This window comes from Aedes aegypti, chromosome 1 (assembly GCF_002204515.2).
Source record: "Aedes aegypti strain LVP_AGWG chromosome 1, AaegL5.0 Primary Assembly, whole genome shotgun sequence".
NCBI classification, from domain to species: domain Eukaryota; kingdom Metazoa; phylum Arthropoda; class Insecta; order Diptera; family Culicidae; genus Aedes; species Aedes aegypti.
This window is the reverse complement of record NC_035107.1, coordinates 185,320,420-185,345,565: the sequence shown is the minus strand read 5'-3', so window position 1 is coordinate 185,345,565 and position 25,146 is coordinate 185,320,420. Positions and strand designations below refer to the sequence as shown.

The 25,146-nt window shown below is 40.5% G+C and overlaps 1 protein-coding gene and 1 long non-coding RNA gene across 4 annotated transcripts in view; one reads left to right on the top strand and one right to left on the bottom strand.

Moving 5' to 3' along the window:
• LOC5568338 overlaps window positions 1–25,146 on the top strand; it is a 338,997-nt gene that overhangs the window by 309,658 nt on the left and 4,193 nt on the right. The gene's annotated exons all lie outside the window — the stretch shown is intronic.
• Window positions 20,068–25,043, bottom strand: LOC110679662. Its single transcript, XR_002502690.1, has 3 exons — window positions 24,722–25,043; window positions 24,245–24,569; window positions 20,068–20,722 (listed from the first exon to the last, which is right to left on the bottom strand). It is a non-coding gene; the product is annotated as an uncharacterized LOC110679662 (long non-coding RNA).

The window sequence follows — 25,146 nt, the reverse complement described above, 5'->3', positions numbered from 1 at the left end:
ATTCTTTCTTCCGATATTCGCACTAAGTGACCAGCCCACTGAAGTCCGCCGTATTTTGCACGCTTGATAATATTATTATTTTTGTACACTTGTTGTATCGTGATTCATGTGTCTGCGCCACACACCATTTTCGAGTTTCCCACCGAGTATTTTTCGCAGCACTTTACGCTCGAAAACACCGAGAGCTTTCCGGTCTGACTCATTCAACGTCTACGCTTCGTGCCCGTAGAGAGCCACCGGAAGAATCAATGTTTTATACAGGGCGAATTTTGTTTCCGTTTGCAAGCTGCAAGCTTGTGGACTTCGTGGCCGTGCAATTAGTGTTACCAAGCATTTAGCGGCATCGAGTCAAGGAGTGTGGGTTCGATTCCCGCTTCAATCCGGAAAACTTTTCGTCAGGAATGTATTTCGACTGTGCCACTGGTCGTTGCATGCTAGTCCGTTGTCTAATGCGGTGCTTCCTTCAAAGGACATAATCGTCCACTGGAAGCATTAACGTGTCGGTGTCTTTCAAGCTGGTTACGTAGTCCGTAAAAGGCCCTATTCGCATAGGTCCATAAGGTGGCCCTTTTTATATGGGAAAAATTAAACCAAGCTAGAAGTTGTTGCGTTATTATTTATTTATTTATTTGGCTTTACATCCATTATATTTATAGAACCTCGCCAACAAAATTTCGCCAATTCACTCGGTTCATGGCCGCTTCTCTCTATCCTCGACTGCGACCCACGCTCTCCAGGTCCTGGTACACCTGGTCAATCTACCTAGCTCGCTGCGCCCCACGCCTTCTTGTTCCGACCGGATTCGTAGCGAACACCATCTTTGCAGGGTTGTTGTCCCGCATTCTTGCAACATGTCCTGCCCAGCGTATCCTTCCAGCATTAGCTACCTTAACAATACTGAGTTCGCCTTAGAAATGAGCGAGCTCGTGGTTCATACTTCACCGCCTGCACGCCACCGAAGATCGTCCTTAGCACTCGGTGTTCGAAAACCCCCAGAACTTGCAAGTCCTCCTCGAGCATAGCCCACGTCTTATGCCCCTAGAGGACTACCGGTCTTATGAGCGTTTTGTACATCGTGCATTTGGTGCGGGGATGAATCTCTCTTGACCGCAGTTTCTTCTGGAGCCCATAGTAGGCACGACTTCCGCTGATGGTGCGCCTTTGTATTTCCCGACTAACGTTATTGTCAGCCATCAACAAGGATCCGAGGTAGACGAAGTCGTCTGTAGGGTTCAAGGGTAATTCTTAGGGATCAAGATCCTGGCCAATTCTCCGGAATGAAAGACAGTATTTCTGTGTGACCGTTCACCAGTATGGTAAGAGTAGGAATCCTCACCTAGCTTGTTTGTTCATCGTTGCTAAGCACTAAATTAAAACATAGCTTGCTATATAATATCAATCTCTACAATCCTTCCTTGTTTTTATAGATATTATGTTACGTTCAGAGTTCATTATATTTAAAAACTACAGTTAAGATAATTATTATGTTTATATCCCAAGTAACACCGAAAACATTAATCCAAATTTAAAAATACACAGTTTGTCCTACAATGGTTGCTAGAAAGTTTTTGAAACATGTCATGTCTCACGTAAGTCACTATTTTGTTTTGTTAAACCTTTCAATATTGAACTTGAATGGAGATGTTCTACTAAGGCATATAATTTGTTTTGCAATACAAATCTACCCTTTTGCTGAAAATGTTCTAATTATGTTTACTATGTTTCAACCATATTATGTTTTATATTTGTCTTATTATGTTTATCAAAACATGTGTTTGGCTATATGTCTTATTTCGGTTGTTTTAGACATGTACGACAAATAAACAGACTCAATATGTCATATTCATGTTACATGTATGTCATAATGTATACTCTTTTCAAACATGTTCTGAATAAACAAATTATGTTTATTTTCAGTCAAATGTAAGTTTTTCTAGTTGTCTATAAAAACAAATGCAACAAAAGTGACATTTAATACTTTTGATAGCATGGATAATACACTGCCAGCTAAGAAATTCGCCATGTGGTGTTCACTGAATACTTTTAAGCAAATGTTTTGAGTAAATTATTATTTTTAAGGTATGCTCTAAATACCGATTTATCAATTTATATGAATGAATAGAGTGTGGTGGTTGTTTGCCACTGTTTAGTACGAAAAAGGTTCAATGGAATTACCTAACTCGCTTACAGTTGTGTTCATGCAGGGCTTACGAGTTTTTGTGAAAAATTGTAGGAAAAAAAATATAAAGACTTAGAAAATACTTCATAGTCATTTGGTATAGGAGTTTTCCGTCGACAAAATTGTAATATAGTTTTTGGTAAAAACATGATTAGACTATTTTATTTCGGGTACAAATCAACAACGGTTCGTGAGATTTGAGAAGCAAATTCCATTTATGCTGTCATAGTCAAGTGATTTATCAAACTTATATCACACAGTAAATTTATGATCACACTAGTTGTCCCTGAAAACTTTTCACTGCCTTGAATGAAACAATGGCAAATGATTGACAATGAAATTTTTGTCTTTTCCCAAAACACTCGTCATGCAGTGTGTCTAAGGGGACCATCTTTAATTTTGAATATTTACCATAACGATGAGATTTTTGTTCTGAAGCTTTGAAAAAAGTAATAATAGTTCAGTAAAAGTTCAGTGTATTAGTAGAAAACAAAATAATGAACTAATTTGCAAAATGTGATGATTCCTTTTTGGAAATATTTACTTGGCTTGATGTCGAATAATGTATATTGAACGATTTATAGGGGCGAATTGATTTTTTCGAAGCAAAAGTGCATATTTCACCATAATTTTTGATTAGCATATCAATTTAGTGTTAAATAACAATTATCATTCAATATCAGTTATGCAATCAAAAATGAAGGCTTGTCAATGTTTGCACTTTTACATTTTTCATTGTCGACCATCCAATGCATTTCCACTGCCAAATGTTGTCAGTATTTTGTTGCGTTAATGGTTTGTTGGACAAAGTATAATACATAATTATGTATACCTAAACCCATATGATACATAATTTTGACAACAAAAATATGTTGCACAAGCTCCACCTTCTGCGCTTTTCCAGTCATATATAAGTATGAATTCCAGTTTTTTCGCTATGCAACAGAACATTCTCATTAGTCATATTGAAGTCATTGTGATTTATATGAGACATGTTGTGTTACTTGGGATGGTACATAGTCTTTGAAATGATGTGGCTCATTGCGTGTTCTGTTTGCTCTATTCTGTTCTGTTAGTGCTTCGTTATTATTTACATTACTTTCGCCTTCTTCATTGCCATACTGTGACACAGATCCCTCATTACTTGTAGTTTTTTTCTATTTTCTTAAGATGCGCAACATTACGCCTACATTCTCTTCCGGTTTTGAAGGATTTCAATGTGCAGTCTGCTTCCTGTTTCCGCACCACAACAAATTCCTCGTTGATGTAGTCTGTATCCAATTTATTATTTTTCTTCATTTTTATCAGTACTTCATCGCCAACTTCAATCTTACTGTGATTTGCTTTCCGTTTCTTATCACTGTATTCTCTTCCATTTTCCTTTTGTAATCGATCCATATCTCTAACTTCTTCATCATTTGAGTGGTATACTGGAACTTGTGGTAACTTACTTCGGATACGTCTTCCTAACATCAACTCGGATGGTGATTTTCCAGTCGTGGGATGATTAGTTGAATGATAAACAAGCAAATACTGACTCAATTCCTTCCTCCAACTTTTTCCTAATTCTTGAGCAATCCGCAATCTTTTAAGTATTGTTCTATTTTGCTGTTCCACTTCTCCATTTTGTTGAGGCCAATATGGTATGGTATTGACCAATTTAATTCCATTCTCCAAACAAAATGTTTTCAATTCAATGCAGTTCTCGCTCAACTGGGGTCCATTATCGGCTCTGAGAGATACTGGAAGCCCATAACGACCAAAAATGACGCTTAATTCTTCAATCATAGGTTGGACATTGATAGATATCATCTCCTTTACTTCAACATAGCGACTATAATAGTCAACTACTACTAATATATATGAACCATCTGGCAATGGATCAAGGAAATCAACTTCCCAAGGCGCTGAAGGCATCTCTTTTCTTACCATTGGTTCCGGAGCTTCAGGTGCAGATACCAAACAACAACCTCGACAGCTTTTCACAAATCTATCTACATCTTGATCAAGTTTCGGCCACCATGCATGTGTTCGTAAATGCGTTTTCATCATTCTGCTACCCGGATGCCCTTCATGCGCCAATGACAGAACCCGATTTCTAAGCCTTCCAGGAATAACTAGACGATCTGTTCGAAGTAGTACATTTTCAACTTGACACAACTCTTTGGCAATAACTCTGTATGCCAACTGAAGTTTCATTTGCTGATCTGTTCTGATCAATTCTTGTACGTTTTGAATTTCTTCATCTTCTATAGACTCCTTTTCGAGTTCTTCCCAATTTAACGCCATCGAATTAGCTGCGGATGTCACTATTTCTCGAATTAGCAACTCTTCATGAATATCGAAAGGCTTGGAATCCAACACAGCTAATCTGGACAAAGCATCAGCTGCATTATTTTCGCCAGAAATATTAACCACATTGTACTCAAACGCTTGTAAACGGAGTACCCATCTTTCTATCCGAGCGCATGGCTTAGACCTAGGAGTAAACAGAAACTGCAATGCTTTCCAATCTGTCACTAGATCAAATTGTTTTCCCAATAGGTACACTTGAAACCTTTCAACTGCCCAGACAAGAGCAAGTGCTTCTTTTTCTGTCTGACAGTATCGTGATTCCGTATCAGTCAATAATTTTGAAGCATAACTGATTATACGTACTTGCCCTTGGCTATCATATTGAGCGAGGATGGCTCCTAGACCAACTGGACTAGCATCCGCCATTACAGCAGTGCGATCGTTAACGTCGTAATACCACAGCTGTCCAACTCTACTCATAATCTTCTTAATTTCTTCAAAAGCTTCTGCTAGTTGCGGTTTTCACTCGAAAAAGGTTCCTTTCTGAGTTCGGAAATTATTCCGAAGAGGTTCATCGATAGTCGCTAGATTAGGAATAAACTTGTTCATGTAATTAGCGAGACCCAGAAAGCTCCGTATCTCAGCTTCATTCTTTGGATCGCGAAACGAAAGAATAGCGTCTGTCTTAACTTTTGAAGGATGTATACCATCCGCCGTGACATTATGTCCGAGAAATTCCAATTCTTTGACCTTAAACATGCATTTATCCCAATTCAATTCCACATTACGTCCCTTCAAACGGTTAAGAACCTTATTTACGCGACGATCATGCTCTTCCTCAGTGGATCCTTCAATAATAACATCGTCCAAATACCAATACGTTCCTTCACAGCCAGTGAGTATTTCATCCATAGTTCGTTGAAAAGCTTCAGGGGCAGTAACTAAACCAAACGGTAATCGTTTGAATCTGAATAGCCCTTGACTTGTTATGAAGGTTGTAATATCTCTTGAATCAGGTTCAAGTTCTACTTGCAAAAATGCTTCACGAGTGTCTAATTTGCTGCGTATCATATCTTTTCCCAGACGAGCCAAATACTCGTCTACTATTGGCATCGGATGACACTCCCTCAATACCGCTTCATTAACTCGACGCAGATCCAAGCACAGTCTAACATCGCCGTTTGCTTTTCCCACAACTACCAGTGGAGATACCCAGCTCGTTGATCCAGTCCTGACTTCAATTATGTCTCTTGAAAGCAATTGTTCCAATTTTGTTTTTACAGCAGATTCTAGTGGTATCAGGACCCTTCTCAGTGGTTGGAAAAGTGGTTTGACCTCCGGATCAGTGTGAATTTTGATTTGAACTCCAGAAATTTTTGAAAATGGCTTCACTTCTTCTGTTACTTTATTCACATCTAATCCGACCTTGAGTATACCCAACTGCTTAGACGTTTCATCTCCCAACAAACATGGTTGGCCTCCAGTTACCACGAAAAATTCAGCTTTTACACTTTTGTGACCTACTTCAATGTCAGCACGATCTCGCGTGTTTTGATTGTTACCGGTACAATTAAATTTTTCAACAGAACTTTCAAAATTTCTTCCACCGATCTTACGTTCTTCAATACGATAAACATTCTCGCCGGATGATTGTAAGTTGAACAGACCTTTCACTTGTTCTTCCACACTTTTTATCATAGCTCCTAAAGCTTCTATGTGCGTCAGCGTTTGATCTTCCTTCAAAATGCGACTTCGTAATTCGTTTGAAAGACAACCTTGTTCAATAACATGTACTAGCGTAATTTCAGTTAGCACCTTGGAATTACAACAAAGATTAAATTAAGTTTGATAAATTAAAATAAAAACGTGCTACCTTTGCGATTTCAGAGGAAGATTTTTCAAACCCGCATTCAGCCACCTGTTGGCGTAAACGGAGAACAAACTGCGCAAACCGTTCATCCTTCATCTGTTTCATGTCTCGTAAACGATGCCTCTCTAGAGTATCTTGTCGCACAGGTTTGAAAAAATCATCCAGTTTTTCTACCGCAAGGTCATACCAACGTTTCGCAATAGATACCAAAGGAAATTTCTCAGTATCTGGTAGATTGGCAAACACTCGTTGCAGTTGCGGACCACCAAGATACAGCATTTTGGCTCTCATAATCTTTTGATCTTGTACATTATGAGCCTCGAAATAACACTCCAATGTCCCTTACCAAGATTTCTACTCTCTAGCCAATCGAGAACGTTCGATGTGTTCGCAACAAAACGGTGGTTTAGCTCGCATATCAGATTCCATCTGTAATATTTTAAAAACACATGATAAACAATTATCCCAAACTGGTTTCAGACAACCCAAATCTTTTAAATAAATTCAACTGAATCGTCTGCCGTCGCCATAGTTTTTTTTTAACAGTTTACATCTTTTTCGCTACCGAAAAGGCACATACTCCGAGTATATAAGATTTTATCGCCACCATCAAGGTGGAATCTCCGTTCTTAATTCGAGCTCTAAATCGATCGCTACCGAAATGGTAGAAACTCCATTCTATGGATCCTAAATCCGAACGCTACTTAAATAGTAGAAACTCCACTTTGAATGCATAATCCGATCGCTACCAAAAAAGTAGAAACTCCATTTTCTAACTTGAAATTTTAATCGCTACCACAAATGGCAGAACCTCCATTTTTCATTGTTTCGTCGAAAACGACATTTAGATTTTTTTTTTGAATAAACCGGTAATGTTAATATAATGAAACTAAATAAAATACCTTCCGCTTTCACCTCGTCGCCAGATTGTAGGGTTCAAGGGTAATTCTTAGGGATCAAGATCCTGGCCAATTCTCCGGAATGAAAGACAGTATTTCTGTGTGACCGTTCACCAGTATGGTAAGAGTAGGAATCCTCACCTAGCTTGTTTATTCATCGTTGCTAAGTACTAAATTAAAACATAGCTTGCTATATAATATCAATCTTTACATCGTCCACCACCTCAAAGGTATCCCCGTCTATCGTAACACTGCTTCCTTGGCGGACCCTGTCACGCTCAGTTCCGCCAACCAGCATGTACTTTATTTTCGACGCATTCACCACATTCACCGACTGTTGTTGCTTCGCGTTTAAGGTGGGTGAACAAATCTGCCACCGTTTTAAATTTTCTCCCAATAATATCCATCCGAAGCAAACAAATTGACCGGATCTCGTGAAAATCATGTCTCGACTGTTGAGTCCGGCTCTCCGCATGACACTTTCGAGCGCAATATTGAACAACAGGCACGAAAGTTCATCGCCCTGTCGTAGTCCCCGCCGAGACTCGAACAAACTGGAGTCTTCGCCCGAAACTTTTACGCAATGTTGCCCACCGTTCATCGCTGCTCGAATCAATCTTGTGAGCTTCCCAGGAAAGCTGGTCCGTGCCGCACGGAAAATATCTGGTCCGTTGTCGGACGGCCGTCGATGAAACCTGCTTGATAACTTCCCACGAACTCGTTTGCTATAGGTGATAGACGACGGAAGAGAATTTGGGATAGCACTTTGTAGGCGGATAGTGATTGCACGATAATTTTCACACTCCAGTTTGTCGCCCTTTTTGTAGATAGGGCATATAACGTCTTGCTTCCACTCCTCCGGTAGCTGTTCCATTTCCCACATTCTGACTATCAGCCGATGCAGACAAGCTGCCAACCTGTCCGGGCCCATCTTGATGAGTTCGACTCCGATACCATCCTTGCCAGCGGCCTTGTTGTTCTTGAGCTGTTGAATGGCATCTTCCCCCATCGTGGGAGGCAACTTCCCCCATCGTGGGAGCTGGTTGGTTTCCACTGTTCGCTGTGCTGACGTAGCCATCGCTTTCGCTGTACTGACCTTCTGTGCCTGTGTGCTCTGCGCCATTCAGGTGTTCATCGTAGTGCTGCTTCCATCTTTCGATCACGTCGCGTCCGTCCGTCAAGATGTTCCCATCCTCATCCCGGCACATTTCAGCTCGCGGCACGAAGCCTTTGTGGGGTTTGTTGTGCTTCTAATAGAACTTCCGCGTTTCTTGAGAACGGTACAGCAACTTCATCTCTTAGCATTCCATTCCACCTCTTCCAGGCGGCGCTTTTTGTCGCGGAATAGGCGGGTTTGCTGTTTCCGCTTTAGTCTGTATCGCTCCACGTTTTTGTCGCGTACCATGCGGCCGCGCTGCATTTTTCTCCTCTAAAACCTACTGGCACTCTTCGTCGAGCCTATCGTTTCTTGAGCTCCATTCCACATATCCGACAATACTTTCGGCAACGTCGTTAATGGCTGCTTTGACTGTCCTCCAGTAGTCCTCAAGAGGGGCCCAATCGAGCTCGCCCTCATCTGGCAACGCTGCCTCAAGATGCTGCGCGTACGCATTTGCGACATCCGGTTGTTTTAGTCGCGCTAGATTGTACCGAGGCGGGCGTCGGTACCGTACATCGTTGATGACGGATAGTTTTGGGCGCAGTTTCACCATCACCAGGTAGTGGTCGGAGTCAATGTTAGCGCCACGATAGGTTCTGACGTCGGTTATGTCGGAGAAGTGCCGTCCATCGATTTACGATTCTGTCTGCTGTTGTGATCTCCAGGTGTACCGATACGGGAGGCTGTGCTGGAAATAGATGCTACGAATGGCCTCTTGGAAGCGGCAAAATCTATCAGTCGTAGTTCATTCTCGTTCGTCAGCCGGTGGGCGCTGAACTTTCCAATCGTCGGTCTGAACGTGACCAGGAGGAGCAACCTGAGCGTTCAAATCTCCTATGATGATCTTGACGTCGTGGCTTGGGCAGCGCTCGTACTCGCGTTCAAGCTGCGCGTAAAATGTGTTCTTGTCATCATCAGTGCTTCCGGAGTGTAGGCTATGCACGTTGATTATGCTTAAGTTAAAGAATCGGATTTTGATTCTTAACTTGCACATTCGTTGATTGATCAGCTATACCCGATCACGCGCCTTTGCGTATCACCCATCACTATGAAAGCTGTTCCCAGCTCGCATGTGTTGCCGCAGCTCTGGTAGATGGTATGATTACCTCTAAACGTTCGCACCATTGCTCCTGTCCAGCACACCTCCTGCAGCGCTGCGATGTCGAAACCGCGGATCTTCAGTACATCGGAGAGTATGCGAGTGCTTCCGATAAATTTGAGAGATTTGCATTTCCACGTACCGAGTTTCCAATCTCTAATCCATTTACGTCGCTGTGGTCTTTGCCGATTGTTCCGGTCCGTATTCTCTCGTTGGCGTTTCTGTGCCTATGTGTTTTTGCGGTTGGCTTGCAGGGCCTGACACCATCCCCCTAGATTTCCGGCGGACCATTCCCCCTAAATGTTCGGAGGGCGATAGTGCGCAGTTTAACAATACGGCTGGAGAATGTTTCAATTTATGTTTAAAATTATGGAAACGCATGGTATTTCGTCCACTAACGAATAATCACAATAGGGAAACGACTGTTTATTTTGTTCTTAATTTATTTATTTCATGTCTTATTTATTTATTTCATGTCGTCAATCAGAAGTAGACCATTTTGTTATAATTTTGAACGTAATATTATATAGTTTGAAGACGTTATTTTCTTAATCTAGTTCGAATTTTGATATGACATAAATTTTTGTTTTAGTTCCGATTTCGTCATAGTAAAGTCAATGGTATTTGATTTAAAGGCTCAAATTGTGCATAATTTGTGCGGTGATGGTTTGTATAAAAAATACTACAACTTCGCAGTTGTCTTGAAGGAGCATAAACATTTAATTTTGACAAAAGTGTCATCGAGTCAATACGATGCGAAACTATATCGTTTACGAACGAGACAATTGCAAATTCGCGACGTTTCTTCAATGTTTGAATATTAATGAGCATGCATCGTGCTTCATAAGATGGTAGAGGTAACCTTGTCCAACCTAATTTTCGAAGTGCGAACAACAGAAATTGTTTTTGAACTGATTCTATACGATTTTCATGGGTAACAGTTGGCGCCAGCGGCAAAAAGTACAGGCAACAACCTTTCGAACATTCAGTTTCTTTCACTGGCCGCCGAGCGACGACACTGTTGTTTGTATTCCACCCACTGATCGCGCTACGCTGGATTCTCAAACTTTCAACACAAGTGCATGGAAGAATGGTAGTCGGAGAACTGTCAAAACGTATGGAAAATAATGAAAAACGTAAATTTCTTGCAATTAGGAAACTGGATCAAAAAAGTAGTGATTAGAAATCAAGTGTAAAGTGAATACATAACTTTTTCTGTTTAGTTCATCTTCCGTGGAACTTTCTTTGCTTCAAGATTTTGTTTTTACTACCACTGAAAAAGAGCCATCTATTGCCTTTTCAGTTTTGAATATCGCCCTATTGAGAGGAAACACCTTATTTTGAGCAACAAAATATTTGTGCCAATTTTTATTTTTTTATTTATTGGTCAGGTCAAACACAGTTTTGCAGGTTGTTCTGGCATGCGACCCATCTGTATATGTGATTTAGCCACATAACGGAAACATTATTCGTTCGAAAGTAGAATGATTTCTTCAGAAGATTCAATTCAAGTCCTAACAAATTGAAAATAGCTGGATATAATTGGAATGATATGAAACCATAAACTTTTCTAGTTTGTATCAAAACATTTACCCCTACGAGTTGATTCCACACGTGCGAAAAGAATAACTTTCTTACTGTCATTCATTGCGATGTATGCTAGGAATCCTATAAACAGCTTTGCACCTACTCAGAAAATCATCTATGTTCTTCTTCTTCTTGGTAGTACGTTCCAACTGGGACAAAGCCTGCTTCTCAACATAGTGCTCTTAGAGCACTTCTACAGTTAGCTATCTTGGCCAAAGTGGCATTTTTGCGAATCGTTTATCGGGTGGTAGGTACAATGGTAATTTATACCCAGGGGAGTCAAGGAAATTTTCCATTACGATCTCTTGGACCGACCGGGAACGGAACCCAGTCACCTTCAACATAGTTTTGCTTTGTAACCGCAGACTTTACCACTAGGCAAAGGAAGGCCCCGAATATAATCTACACACCAACCGACTAACGATTGCAGGTAAACACATTTTATAACCTACTTTTGTCCAAACAACTCAGACATTGTTGCGCTTCTCGAATGGACTTCGCGTGGTGGTAATATTCCTTCTGGCACCATCACCGTGATCCCACTTTGGTCGTTCCAGCAAACATTTATAAAGTTCCGTTGGCTGGCTGGCATTGGCTCTCCTCAGTACCCCGGTGCTGGTGGAGGTCCGAGGAAGCATATCAGCCAATGGTAATGTTATTTTGTGCTAGTTTATTATATTTTCTTTCTGCATTTTGCATATCTCTGACGATGAAAGGCAGAGCAAATCCTCACACTCACAAGTGGGGAGTCGATTGGGCCATGTGGCAGGAGGGAAATATAAAACGACTGGCACGAGAAAACTGTTAGCATACTCTTGTACATCTCGACGGTTCTCCTACTCGTAGGCTCTGCAGTAACTCTGGGAGGTGAGCAGACTTCTGCGGAGAGCCTATCAACGGAACGAGATTGACGTGAAGAAGGTCTTAGCTCCTTAACCTTAACTTCACACAGAATGGAAGAAAAGCTTACGATAAATAAAAAGCTAAGGTAGTGTGGAATGGAGATAGGTGACAGGTTCAGTTTGAATTGAGCTGTTTTGACTACAGGAACGGGCTATGATGATGAGTCTTCTATGATGCCTACTGCCGGAAAGATGGTGATATCTTAAGCTGGTAATATCAGAGGTTGTCGTGACAATGAACCAAACATGAAGCATTATACGGCATCTTGTTTTGTAACTGTCATTTACAACAAGTATTGTGATTGGCAGATGTAGGTATACATGTGCATGTTCGAAACTCTGCTGTTGTATAAAATTAAACAATGTCGAGGGAACTTTGTCGAGCACTCGGCACTGAAGAAGTATGCCTAGCTGTCAAGATAAACAACATATTAGAGTTTAAAGGTATTTTCTCGCCTTACTAAGTGATTTTTAGTAATTTTTTTCTGAAATGTGAAGTGAAATGAAGTGTTAAAGTTCCATTAGTGGCTTTCTTGAATATACTTTAATAATCCCTCTATAATTAAAAAAAGTGTAGTGATTACATTGAATTCCTAAATCTAGCTTTCTGGGTTAGGTAACACTATCATCCAAATTTGATAAAACTAAATTATGCATTTATTAACAACATACTACATTTCAATTTCCGTAGCAGTTCAGAATTTTTACAGATGAGTTGATTATACCAGCTTATAAGAGAAAAAAATGCTTCCAATTTACTTAACGTAACACAAGCTACAAATATTACGCATTTCTCGTGGTAATAGAAGATTGTAAAGATTTTTGTCTAAAACTATGAATACAGTGTGATTCCGTTTTAGGCAACAAAGTCGAAATTTTAATTTGCCAAAAACGGAACCGTGCCAAAATCGGAACCCATTTTTTTTTAATTTCCAGAAAATCATTTGAACATTGTAACATCAATGTTATGGAACCAAATGATGGCCAGACTTTCTAACGGTCCACTTCGGAGCAGATTTCCTCAGTAGCCATTCATTCATTTATTTAGTTAACATCTACACAGATAACACTGAATCAACAATTTCACGCCACAATACTCGGTTCGTGGCCGCATCTCTCCATCCTCGGTTCTGCCCCACGTTCGCCAAATCGATACGCACTTGATCCGCTCACCTAGCTCGCTGCGCTCCACGCCTTCTTGTACCAACCGGATCCGAAGCGAATACCATCTTTGCAGGGTTGCTGTCCGGCATTCTTGCAACATGCCCTGCCCATCGTATCCTTCCAGCTTTGGCCACCTTCTGGATACTGGGTTCGCCGTTGAGTTGGGCGAGCTCGTGGTTCATCCTTCACCGCCACACACCGTTCTCCTGCACACCGCCGAAGATCGTCCTAAGCACCCGACGTTCGAAGACTCCAAGTGCTTGCAGGTCCTCCTCGAGCATCGTCCACGTTTCATGCCCGTAGAGGACTACCGGCCTTATGAGCGTTTTGTACATGGTACATTTGGTGCGGGTTTGAATCTTTTTTGACCGCAGCTTCTTCTGGAGGCCATAGTAGGCCCGACATCCACTGATGATGCGCCTCCGTATTTCACGGCTAACGTTATTGTCAGCCGTCATCAAGGATCCAAGGTAGACGAACTCGTCGACCACCTCGAATGTATCCCCGTCTATCGTAACACTGCTACCTAGGCGAGCCCTGTCGCGCTCGGCCCCACCAGCTAGCATGTACTTTGTCTTGGCCGCATTCACCACCAGTCCAACTTTTGCTGCCTCGCGTTTCAGGCGAGTGTACAGGTCTGCCACCTTTTCAAATGTTCGGCCGACGATGTCCATATCATCCGCGAAGCAAACAAATTGACTCGATGTCGTAAAAATCGTACCCCGGCTGTTAAGCCCGGCTCTCCGCATAACACATTCTAGCGCAATATTGAACAACAGGCACGAAAGTCCATCACCTTGTCGTAGTCCCCGGTGGGATCCAAACGAACTGGAGTGTTCGCCTGAAACCTTCACACAATTTTGCACACCTTCCATCCTCGCTCTTATCAGTCTCGTGAGCTTCCCAGGAAAGCTGTTCTCGTCCATGATTTTCCATAGCTCTACGCGGTCGATACTGTCGTATGCCGCCTTGAAATCGATGAAAAGGTGATGCGTTGGGACCTGGTTTTCACGACATTTTTGGAGGATTTGCCGTACAGTAAAGATCTGGTCCATTGTCGATCGGCCGTCAACGAAGCCGGCTTGATAACTTCCCACGAACTCGTTTACTACGGGTGACAGACGACGGAAGATGATCTGGGATAATACTTTGTAGGCCGCATTTAGAATGGTGATCGCTCGAAAGTTCTCACAATCTAACTTGTCGCCTTTCTTGTAGATGGGGCAGATTACCCCTTCCTTCCACTTCTCCGGTAGCTGTTCTGTTTCCCAGATTGTGCCTTTCAGCCGGTGCAGACAAATGGCCAGCCTTTCCGGACCCATCTTTATGAGTTCAGCTCCGATACCATCCTTACCAGCAGCTTTATTGTTCTTGAGCTGGTGAATGGCATCCTTAACCTCCCTCAAAGTGGGGGCTGGTTGGTTTCCATCTTCCGCAGTACTGACGAAGGCATTTCCTCCGTTGTCCCGTCCTTCATTGCCTCTGCTCTCAGCACCATTCAGGTGCTCGTCGAAGTGCTGCTTCCACCTTTCGATCACCTCACGCTCGTCCGTCAGAATACTCCCATCCTTATCCCTGCACATCTCGGCTCGCGGCACGAAGCCGTTGCGGGATGCGTTGAGCTTCTGATAGAACCTACGCGTTTCCTGAGACCGGCACAGCTGTTCCATCTCCTCGCACTCCGTCTCCTCCAGGCGGCGTTTTTTCTCCCGAAAGAGGCGGGTCTGCTGTAGCCGTTTCCGTTTATAGCGTTCCACGTTCTGCCGGGTACCTTGCTGCAGCATGACCGCCCGCGCTGCATTCTTCTCCTTCAAAACCTCCTGGCACTCCTCGTCGAACCAATCGTTCCGTCGACTCCGTCCCACGTACCCGACGTTGCTCTCAGCTGCATGGTTGATGGCTGCTTTTACTGTTCTCCAGCAGTCCTCAAGAGGGGCTTCGTCCAGCTCACCCTCTTCCGGTAATACAGCTTCGAGTTGTTGCACGTATGCCGCTGCGACATCCGGTTGCTTGAGCCGCTCTAGGTCATACCGGGGCGGCCGTCGGTACCGTACGTTGTTAACGACGGAGAGTTTTGGGCGCAGTTTGACCATCACCAGATAGTGGTCGGAGTCGATGTTAGCGCCACGATAGGTCCTGACGTCGATAATGTCGGAGAAGTGCCGACCATCAATCAGAACGTGGTCGATTTGCGATTCTGTCTGCTGTGGTGATCTCCAGGTGTATCGGTACGGAAGGCTGTGCTGGAAGTAGGTGCTACGAATGGCCATATTCTTAGAGGCGGCAAAATCAATTAGTCGTAGGACGTTTTCGTTCGTCAGCCGGTGGGCGCTGAACTTTCCAATCGTCGGTCTGAATTCCTCCTCCTGGCCAACCTGAGCGTTTAGATCTCCTATGATGATTTTGACGTCGTGGCTTGGGCAACTGTCGTACTCGCGTTCAAGCTGCGCGTAAAATGCGTCTTTATCATCATCAGTGCTTCCGGAGTGAGGGCTGTGCACGTTTATTATGCTGAAGTTGAAGAACCGGCCTTTGATCCTCAACTTGCACATTCTCTCATCGATCGGCCACCACCCGATCACGCGCCTCTGCATATCACCCATCACTATAAAAGCTGTTCCCAGCTCATGTGTATTGCCGCAGCTCTGGCAGATGGTATGGTTACCTGTAAACGTTCGCACCATTGATCCCTTCCAACACATTTCCTGCAACGCTACGATGCCGAATCCGCGGTCCTTCAGCACGTCGACACGTCGATTTACAGTTCCACGTACCGAGCTTCCAATCGCTAGTCCCTTTACGTCGCTGTGGTCTTCGCCGATTGTCCAGGTACGTATTCTATCGTTGATTATTCGTTGCTTGATTTTTTAACGGCTGGCTTGCAGGGCCTGACACCATCCCCCTAGATATCCGGAGGACCATTTCCCCTAAATGTTCGGAGGACCATAGTGCGCAGTTTAGCTTAGAGTCCTTCTCTGGCACTCGGATGATGATCAGCCGCCCCTGACATGGGGAACAGACGCTGTTGTGAGCCGCTCCTAACATGCAGTACAGACGCTCAAGGATTGCAGAAGCAAAAGCAAAAGCAAACCCCCCATTCCCTGTCAGCATACGACCAAAGTTCCCATCGGGGGTTGGTTACCCGATCTTCCCTAAGGTTACTCGTACAACTCGCGCTGCCTGTTAATCGACCTGGAGACGGTTTCCGCCAGGCGCATAAAGCTGCAACGCGTTTTCATTTTTGATTTGCTTTCAAATCGCATTGACTGTTCAGCTCTGCTTAACAGTATCAATATAAATGTCCCTTCTCGCACCCTCCGAAGCCATAATGCATTGGTTCTCCCAGTTAGTAGGACGACGTACGGATTTAATAATCCATTTTATGTTTGTATTCATGCTTTCAACACTGTATTTTATCTGTTCGACTTTGATATAAGCAAAAAATGTATTTGTTTGTATTGTGTATTTCTTTCAATACTGGACTGCGAAGTGCGGTCTCATAAGTGCGAAAGTGCGAATAAAAGTGCGGGATTGCAATGAATCCTGTCGGTGTCTTCAGAGCACTTATTCTTTGATTTACGATGAATAAGTCCCCCGAAGACACCTACCCGATTTGACGCAATTGCGCACTTTTATTGACGTTTCCGCACTTGTAAAAACTTCTGCGATAGTCCAGTGGTAAAAGAAATGCGCAATAGAATTAAGAATATAGTCTAGAATAGCATACAGTCTGTACGGCTAAGGCCGAAGACGGTGAATAAATCAATAAATAAATAAATAAATAAATAAATAAATAAATAAAAACTAATATCCGATAGGAATACTCAGATTTCACTCAGTATACTCAAGAATCCGCTTAAAATTTTCAGAAGCCTACATACCATAGGATCTTGTATGGAATCTCCAGAATCCAGTTAGAAAACTCCTAGACCTAGCTAGGGATCACCAGGATATAGTAAAGAACATTTTGATCATTTCATGCCATCCGCATCCTTGATAAGAATCTCGATATGACAAACAGTATACTACAGTCTGATCACCAATGGTATAGAATTTGGGATCAATCGTACCGCTTAGCCATCTTGTTTGGTTTTTTTTTGTGAGCTGCCGATTAAACCAACTGCTCGCTTCGGAAATAGAACACTGAATGAACTACGAATCACACTTCGTTCGGCATCAAGCTCAATCTCGGATTTTTCTCTTTCTCACTCTCTCTAGGCCAACTTCTCTCTCTCTCTCTTTTAATTCTGAGATTACGCAACCTGGAGTTATTTTACAAATCTTGTTCTCAATTTCGTTCTGTCCCTAATTTTTTTTTAGGTTCGTGCGCTCAATTTTCTCTTATTTTAGGTGTCTCTTCGCTCTTTTCACATAATGCTCGCGTTCACATCGGCTTCTCTCAACCATTCGGGTTTCGTATTACCATGACCCCACAGTTATGGATCAAATAGTGTGGAGGCAAACCTATAAAATTCAATAAAACGATATGGAAAACGTAAAATTGTAATTTAAAAGCACGAATTGAATCGTTTCAAATTGTAACTTCGGTTAGTAAACTGTTTTGAGTGTAAAATTAACAAAGGATTGCATAAAAATTAAAAATTGTATCGGTTTCTGAAAACCATATTATGGATCAATTTTCATATTATGGATCAAATTGTGACATATTACGGATCAGTGTGCAAAATCAAGGGATTTTCAACTCAATGCATCTGTATTGCATAGTTTGGCGAAAGTTAACAATATGTCATATATTACTGCAAAAAATAGCAGTGTTAGAGCTGGAATCAAGGGTAAAATGCTCTTTTTCGTGATACTACATTGTAGTAACTGAGACATGAACTGTTTTCGCTCCACACCAAGTTTTCCACCCATTTTTGTCTGCTAAAAAATGAAATTTACAAGCCTTGATGTTTTATTAGTTTTATCCTTAGTGCTATTGTCTGAAAATGTCGTATCCAATGCTAAAAATGGCAGATATCTACATTCTTTGGAAGTGATCCATAACCGTGGTAAACAATCATTTCCTGGTCCATATTATGGATCACTAGTTAGAAGTGCTAATATTCGGTATTTAGAATCAACAATCAAGAAAAATGTTTTCCAATGATGAATTCATACTAAATCGAAGCAAACGAGCATGTTTTATGCTATAACATTTGAATTTTACCACCTGTGGGAGCTTATGAATACTGGCGGCACTTCTTACAGAAAACGACCATATAATGATAGCTGTGTGGTACCAACTAAACATTTGTCAAATACACCGTTATTTAGCGGTTGAATGTTGTGCTTAACATTACAAATGGTAGAAGACAAACAGTATAACATGAGAAAAATATGTTTTACGTCAACGTTTATGTTTTGAGCGCGTTATCCGATGTTGAACGCCAAAGTGATCCGTCACTGTGGGTGATCCGTAACTGTGTGGACATGGTATGTCTACTGTCAACGCTAGTCTTGGAAGTTTTTCCATTCTCGATTCATTCCAGTTTCCGGTCATCTCGCAAGTTCGTCAATCGATAACAGTGTTATTCCTAAAAGGCCAATATTAGTTTATTTAATATTGTCATATAGGGATGCCAAGTATATTTTTTTTATCAATCATAATAGTCGTTTATACTCCCACAGGATCGTTTCTTTAAAATATCGAACATCATACAGAGTTTCTATCGTAGTCATCTAATGACCTTATTAGCATAGCATAGCATAGACTGACTGTACATGTCAATGGTTGCTACTCCGTGATTGATCCGAACTGGTAAGAATTGCACTTCGATCTAAATGTATAAGAAATGTGATTTTCCACATATTCTCGAAGTGCAATTTAAGCAGCTCTAATATTATTGATCAATAACGGCGCCGGCCAAGTCATCCTTGGCTAAACACGAAGCTTTTTGCACTCGAACAATATAAACCGAACACGATTGGTATTGATTCCGTCGCTTGTCCCACCGAAACATGTAGCCGAATCAAAAGACCACGCACTACTGACGATTCTTTTTTCCGCTCTCGAACAACGCGAACCGAACATGATTGGTCTTTATTCCGTCGCTCTTCCCTCCGGAACATGCAACCGAACCAAAAGACCACGCACTACTGACGATTCTTTTTTCCGCACTAGAACTCTTTTTTCCACTTTTGAACAACGCGAACCGAACACGATTGGTCTTGATTCCGTCGCTTCTCTCTCCGGAACATACAACCGAATAAAAAGGCCACGCACTACTCACTCATGACCTTATTGAGCACAAAGTGCAGTTTGCATTTGTCAAGGTGGCGCTAAAAATCTCGTATAGAAGAATCCGGTGGGTCATTTGTTTTTTAGCTTTTATCAAAGTTATGGGTAATATTTATGTGGACACTAAGTTGAAATACGCATTTTATTTTATGAATTAGTATGCTTTAAGGCACACAATGCTTGTAATCACACAATTAAAAGAACAGTGAGCTGAAGAGGCGTGACGAAATTTATGATAGAAACTCTGTGTGAGTCATAGAATTTTTGTTGCTTTTGTGTCAATTATGTGCTTTGTTCAAACGAATTGTTCCAAATCTATAAAAAAAATTTGTTAACACCTACCGGCACAACCAAGTGGGCTGGTCATATAACGTGAATGCCTGAGAAATTGGAGCTCTAGTTGAGAGGAGAAACTCTTAGATATTGATGACTTCATGAAACGTTGCAAACACATTACCATCTAGAATTGAATAGGCGCGTACGCAATCTCTATCAGTTGGTGCGATTTGGGGGAATATCGATAAAAAAGGAGCTCTAGAATGCGGTAAGCGTGAAGCTGGCTTGTTTTTCAGATGACTAAACCTAAAGACACAATAATATTCACAAAAAAAAAATAATGCTTTTAAAAAATGTAAAATGTTCTTTCTTAAATAAAAAAGAGACACGCTTTGGTTCACTGTCTGGAAACGAATGATCTACTTTATTTCAAGCTGTCAACAGCAAACCTTAACAGTCGCAAGGTATATAAGATTATCATAACAGGTAATGTATTACAAATAATTTATTAGTATGAGTGTGAGGGATAAGAATGTTAAATCAAAATACAACCCCATGATAATAGACGTACATTACAATTCCTTCCCTTTTTAGTTTGAAAATCATTACTGATTATTTACAACTAATTCAACTTTTCAAATCAATTTTTCGTATACCAGAGTTCACTTGATAATAAACCTTCATTTTCGATAGCACTTGATATTCTCACTAGTGTGTACTAATAATATAGGAAGTCTTCATGTTCTGCTCTCTTCTTCTTCCTGGTGGATTTCCGAGCTCCAACTGATTGAAAATTCGTTGGCCTTCTAGTATCCGCAGTCTCTTGCAACGCTTCTGGGTGCAGTTCACTCCTAGCTGGTGGAGGTTCGATCGAGAATTCGAAACCATGGAATGGTTCTTCATCATCTGATGCAGGATATCGTCTCTTCGCTCCCCTTCTATTCGCAACTCTGCCTTCGACTTGGAACGACACATTCCTTCTTCTCTCATTCTTCTTGACGAGCTTTATCTGCCCCCTGTGGGCCGTGAGGAGATGCGCTCCGATGGCAATCTGTAAGACATTTGTAGAGATTCTTTTAGTAAACGTTGCTTCTACCCATCTCTGAGTTTGCGATACATTTGTATTTCTATAGTAAACCTTGTCTCCTGGTGTAAGTTTTTCAAAAGGATCGTTCGTAAAATGCTTGGAATGACGTTTTGTAGGGCAACTCATGGGCTTTCATTTGAGGTATAATTCAGATATGCCGTTTCAAAAATTTTCGAAAAAAAAATTTTTTTCGGGGTAGTGTTTGAATTTGAGCCATTTTGCGAGTACCGCAACCGCCTTGTCTAGAGAGGTTGTATTGATGTTCTCCGATAGAGCTGAAATTAAGAGGAGTTGTTTTACTATATGAAAGAATATATTTCGCAAAATTTCAGATTTTTGTATTAGGGGGAAGTGGTACAAAAGAACCTCTAAAGATTTAATAAATAAAAAATATACAAAATCAATTAAACTGCTATAGCTATAGTAAAAATGCACGAATTTGTATGAAATTTGGCATGTTTACTTTACGTTACATGAAATTCAAAATGAACATGGTACAGTCAACTATCCATAACTCGATATTCAAGGGACCATCGAGTTAGGGAGGTATCGAGTTACAGAACACTCGATATAGAGGTACGGAATATCGAGTTAGGGAGAGTTAACTGTAATTGGATAAAAAATGTTTCAAATCGAGAAAAATCTGTTTTTTTTTTGTAAAATTAGTTTTTTTTTAAATTGACCTACTTTTGGTCAACAGAACTAGGTCAAGAAACTAAATATGAAGTTTTGTAGGGCAACTCAAGGGCTTTCATTTGTGTACCGTGGTGAATCAAAATCCGGACGGTATGAGCAATCGGTTGAGTGGTTCAAAACATATATTTTTTTTTTAAATAAGAAAAATGCAAAATCGCGATTTTTCTGGTCACCCTATTTCGGAAATGGTCACCCTTATTAAAAATTGCAAAAACACGTGTATCCTTATTTCGGATAAGGAACAAAATAGCAAATTTTCGCGGAATACGGTGACACTTTAGATCGGTTTTTCATGGAATATATCCTTATCCTTATTTAAACTAAATAATTACAGATTGCGCCCTGAATCACCCTATAATAAATTTAAAAAATTGAATTTGTTTACCTAGTAAGAAACTAAATGTAAGTAATAAAAATATGATGTATCTCTAACCATTCAATTTATAGCTTTGAGCTGATCTTATCGGGAACATTGATATGTTCTCTGAAAAGACCTCAGAAAGGCTAATACGTCGAAACAACTACAAAAACAGCATATTTTTCATTCAATATAGTTGTATAAATGTTGTGGGTGTATTCGTCGGCACTATCACAAATATAAGTTCACCACTGAGAAAAAAAGTTCGTCTGGAGTAACATTTTTTTGTTTGTTAATTATTTATCAAAGATAACTGAATTATAAATGCGTGTGAAGCGATCAATTATGTTTAAAACAAAAAAAAAAAGTTAAAATAAACATATTAACCTTCAATTTAGCATTTTATTGGTTAATATTACCAGAGTGTCCGAATATTGGTACCGTCCAAATTTTGATTCACTACGGTACACTGCGAACAAAGTTGCCCTACAAAACTTCATATTTAATTTTTTCACCTAGTTCGGATGACAACAAATTAGTCGATTTGAAAAAAAAAAACTTATTACATAAAAAACAGATTTTTCTCGATTTGAAACATTTTTTTTATCCAAATACAGTTAACTCTCCCTATCTCGATAATCCGTATCTCGATATCGAGTAAGAGAACCATACTGAGAGATGGTTTTCATGGCTAACTCGATGGTCCCTTGCATCGCAGTTGCACTGGTTTTGTGTTCTGTAACTCGATACCTCCCGATTTGAAACATTTTTTTTAATCCAAATACCATGTTCATTTTGAATTTCATGTAACGTAAAGTAAACATGCCAAATTTCATACAAATTCGTGCATTTTTACTATAGCTATAGCAGTTTAATTGATTTTGTATATTTTTTATTTATTAAATCTTTAGAGGTTCTTTTGTACCACTTCCCCCTAATACATAAATCTGAAATTTTGCGAAATATCTTCTTTCATATAGTAAAACAACTCCTCTTAATTTCAGCTCTATCGGAGAACATCAATACAACCTCTCTAGACAAGGCGGTTGCGGTACTCGCAAAATGGCTCAAGTTCAAACAGTACCCCGAAAAAAAATTTTTTCGAAAATTTTTGAAACGGCATATCTGAATTATACCTCAAATGAAAGCCCATGAGTTGCCCTACAAAACGTCATATTTAGTTTTTTGACCTAGTTCGGTTGGTAAGAAAAAAATCGATTTGAAAATCACTAATTTTTTTATGAAAAACTTGTTTTTCTCGATTTGAAGTACTTTCAAAATTCATATACCATGCTGATCTCAAAGTTTATATAACGTAGAGTAATCATGCCAAATTTCAACATAATCCGTGCAGTTTTACTATAGTTATATCAGTTTTAGTGATTTTGCATGTTTAGTGACATGAAATCATTGGGGGTCATTTTGACCCACTTCCTCCTAATATAAAAATCTAAAACTTTGCAAAACATTTTCTTTTACATAGTAGAACAATCCCTGAAAATTTCAGCCTGATCGGAGAACATCAATACAACTTCCCTTGGAAAGGGGGTTGCGGTTCTCGCGAACTGGCTCTTAAGAAAGATTTTGGAATTATATAAACAAATTTCCGCTCAGTGTATCTAACTTCCACACAAGAGCAAAATTCAATAGCCAAGCCATTTAACTTTTAAGAATGCCTTCGGAAATGCGTTAGATATGAACCAGGGCTAGTTCCTGGAGAAATTCTTGATCTAGTAGAATTCATGTTGGATTCAAGGACATACTTTTTAACAGAAACACATTTTATTGTTATCGTACGAAGCTGTCGCAACGGCTTCATGTAAGCCTAAGATTGCAGAGTACATAAGAGTACATAAAAGATCTTGCTGTTCATTTATTCATCGAAGATTTTGTCATGGAATTTGTTGAAAATGATTTGAAGGATTCGTTGTGAATCCCAGGGCAAGTAGCGGACAGACAGCTGAATAATAGTGACTAAAATTATCAAAATAACTTAATTGTGTGACTAAAATTGCTTAATAACCACACACATTAGTTTGAACAATTGAAGTTCAGACACAAAACATAGTTTTCATAATCAACAGTATTAGCAAGACTACACATTATATAAAATTAAAAATGAAATTACCTTCAATAATTCGAAATATGTCTGAACAGTTAGTTACTTTAAACTAGTGGTCCTCAGTCTAACTGGTTATGCGGGCCACTATTTTGCTCTTAGAATACGTCGCGGGCCACAAGAAGTAAAAATATTTATTTTTTAAGTCTGTCGACCAAAAAAATCGCTCGGTACGACTCTGTCAATGGTACCGATAAGCCCCATAATCACAAATTTTGTTCGTCACTTGAAATGCAAAGGAAATGAAATTCAAAAAAACAAACAATCTCGATACCAAAATTTCAGCACAAAATCAAAAGTAAAAATCACGTACCTGTTCAACCTCCAGCAACAACACCGTCGATTGGTACCAGCCCGACTCCGCAACGCCAATCTCTCCACCGGTTATCCACCAGAATTCCTCGGAATGTCCCGCAACAGCCAACACTATCGAATCCGCAGCAATAACTTCCAAATGCCCAGCAACAGCAACAACTTTTAAACGCCCAGCAACAGCAACTACTTCCTTATTTGTCTCAAATTATTCGACCGACAGCCTCAATCAGGGAATGTTTTCAACCTGAGAACACAATCTGCCTTGGCCGCGCTGCTCAAAAGCACTTCCGCGATGCTCCGGGTATAGCGTCACTCGAGACCGGCTATTTAACAAGAGAAACAATACTGTCTTAGGAATGTGATCCACAAAAGAAACCGTCAACAATCAAAACAATAGAACTATTCACACAATCCTTTCAAATTCTTTCATCAGGCGTTTTCCGCACCAAACTATGCCTAAATGATCTCAACTTACCACAGCAATCTCCTAAATTGGCCAGTTGAACTCCCAGAAAAACTTCTCATAAAGCACTTAATGCCACACGCGAAATAAACTCTTACTTTCACCTCGTCGCCAGCTAAAATGTTCTTTCTTAAATAAAAAAAAGAGACACGCTTTGGTTCACTGTCTGGAAACGAATGATCTACTTCATTTCAAGCTGTCAACAGCAAACCTTAACAGTCGCAAGGTATATAAGATTATCATAACAGGTAATGTATTACAAATAATTTATTAGTATGAGTGTGAGGGATAAGAATGTTAAATCAAAATACAACCCCATGATAATAGACGTACATTACAAAATGTTGCCAAAAACGGATCCATTTTGTTGCCAAAATCTGGGGGTGCCCAAAATGGAGCATACCAAAAACGGAGCATGCCAAAAACGGAATCCCACA